Raw genomic sequence first — 2,517 nt, 5'->3', positions numbered from 1 at the left:
ATAACAAAGGTATCCCGACATCTCGATTACGCATAATCTTTCCATAGGGTTGAAAGGTATCTCCCTCCACCGTTTGAGAACCGAACACCTCTAAAGTCTAAGGGTCTTAAAGGGTTGTAATGTATTGGCAATGGGTAAGGTAGGTGAAAACAATTTAAAAAATGGGGTTAATTCCTAAATGAAGCGCAAGAATCACAATTCTCAAAAATAGTTCAAAAGATGCAATTCACATTCCACAATAAACATTGATCACACTTTTACACATCCCAAACTCTCTATGTTATACACACTCAAATCACCTTTTTCAAACTTCAAAGCTTTTATTCATATGTCTTCGCCTTTTTCACAATTCGGACGGCTTTTCTCCTTTTTTTTTTATTTTGATTTTCTTTTCTTTTTTTTTCTTCTTTTTTTTTTTCAAAAACAAATTTTCATATTACATCTTTACAATTAAGCTCACTTTCAAACTTGCTCAAACCAACTATCGATCATTATTCTTGATTTATACACAATAAGCTCAAACAAACCTTGCGAGGTAAACGCTTCACAACTAAGGGTTGGTAAAACATCGGCCATCGGGTTTGTAACTGTTGAGTCCCTTAGGTTTTGATTGATAGTTTTGAATGATGACAAACAGCTAAGGGAAACAGGTCTTTGAAAGTGTTCAATACAGTTGGGGGAACCAACTAAAATAGAACACTGTTTTCCTAGATAAGTTATTGATTATATGAGTTATCTATTGAACTAACTTATCTATATACAGGAAACAGTTAGATGATAAATGTGCTATGTACTGGTGGGGAACCAGTATGAACCGTTTCCTTGACTGCTATGCGGAAAAGCAGTCACATACTCTTTATTGTGCATTAACCATGTTACATGTGCAGTAGTTGAGTTGATTCCAAGACTTGGAGCATAGAAGCCTTTCGAAGATATTTCGAAGAAAGATTGTTTGCTCATAATAGAAGTATTCAAGGAAGATTCAAGTCTTGAAGATTACATGAAGAAAAGACGATTTATGCTTTAATATGTTATCTAGGTTTTCATGTAATATGCTTCGTAGTATGCTTGTATGTTTGGGTTATATAAGTGCTTAAAAGTATATTGAAGTATGATATGAAATCTGGTACAAAGTTGGAACAGGTTTCATAACATGTTTCAATTCAGGGAACCAGGTCGGGGAACCAGGTTCACTGTACGAAATATTCGAGCTGCCGTTTTGGAAAAAGATTTTACAAAAAGATTTTTTCGAAAAGATTATTTTGAAAATATTTTGTGCAGCTGGAAATAAGATGAAATATTCTTGGTTACCTAAAAACTAGGAGTATTTATCTTAATTGATTCTATCTTTGTGATTAAATCAAATAAGATAAATACTTTCCTAAAATTACAATATATCTTATTCTCTAAGATTGTGTGATTTAAGGAAACTAGGTTTTAGGAATCTAAGCTTATATAAACTCATCTTATTTCACATATTTCGAGTGCCTCTCCAGAAATTAAAAAGAGAAATTATTTGAGAGCATATACTTAAGCACTAATCCCATTCATCAAGTCATATACAAGAGCATTCTAGTACAAAAACATTTTCTCTTAATTAGCTTCGTAGAAGTGAGATCAAAGGAGAGTTCTTGATTCTTGTATTGAGTCTTTAACAAAGGGGTTAAAGGCAGGGTGAGTGTTTGTGAGTTCAAACACATTGGGCTTACGAGTGTAAGTCGAGAGCACACTCGGAGTAGAGTGTGGGGTAGACTGGTTCCCGGAGTAGGGAAACAGTAGAGTGTTCTTTGTCTTTGTTTTTCGGAGTAGATTAATAAAGGACTTAGGATAGGAGGACGTAGGCCTGAGTTGGCTGAACCTCGTTAAATTTGTTGTGTTCTTTATTGCTTTGTTTTATTCCGCTGCATAAGGGAACCAGCACAACTGGTTCCTTACACATAATCCGAAAAGAAGCAAAAATCGCTAACGATTACTTAACACTCAATTCACCCCCCCCCCTCTTGAGTGCCCATTGAACCTTCAGTAACATGGGTAACCAAGAATGAAATTAAAGGCTCAACATGGTTAGCAAGTAAGATGATGTAAAAAGAAAATTAATTTGTAACAAAACAAAAGGAACAAGAATAAGAAAAATGAAAAAGGTGCCCTCTTCCTCCCTTAAAAGTGTCAAGTCGGTCTCGGGAGCTACTAGTCAACACAAAGATCGAAAAATGCGTAATCAAGGATCCAAATATAACACTCAACAAGAATGATGAAGGCTAGAACAAATAAACCTCACGGGATCTAACAAATAAAGCAACTACCAATCAAGGGGGTCAAATCCACAACCGGGAAGCGAATCCATCTTACCACAGCCCAAAGGCATAGAGTTTCACATGACAAAAGTGTTCTATCCCTACCCTTCGCCTAGACTCGTCTACATTGATCAACAATAGACTCGAACTGTGTATTCATCACTGGCTTAAGTGGAAATAGACATTCCATACACATTCATTCACATTTCGAATCCAAATATGA

This window comes from Chenopodium quinoa, unplaced genomic scaffold (genome assembly GCF_001683475.1).
Source record: "Chenopodium quinoa cultivar QQ74 unplaced genomic scaffold, ASM168347v1, whole genome shotgun sequence".
Classification (NCBI taxonomy): domain Eukaryota; kingdom Viridiplantae; phylum Streptophyta; class Magnoliopsida; order Caryophyllales; family Amaranthaceae; genus Chenopodium; species Chenopodium quinoa.
Note: the sequence above shows the minus strand (reverse complement) of the source record.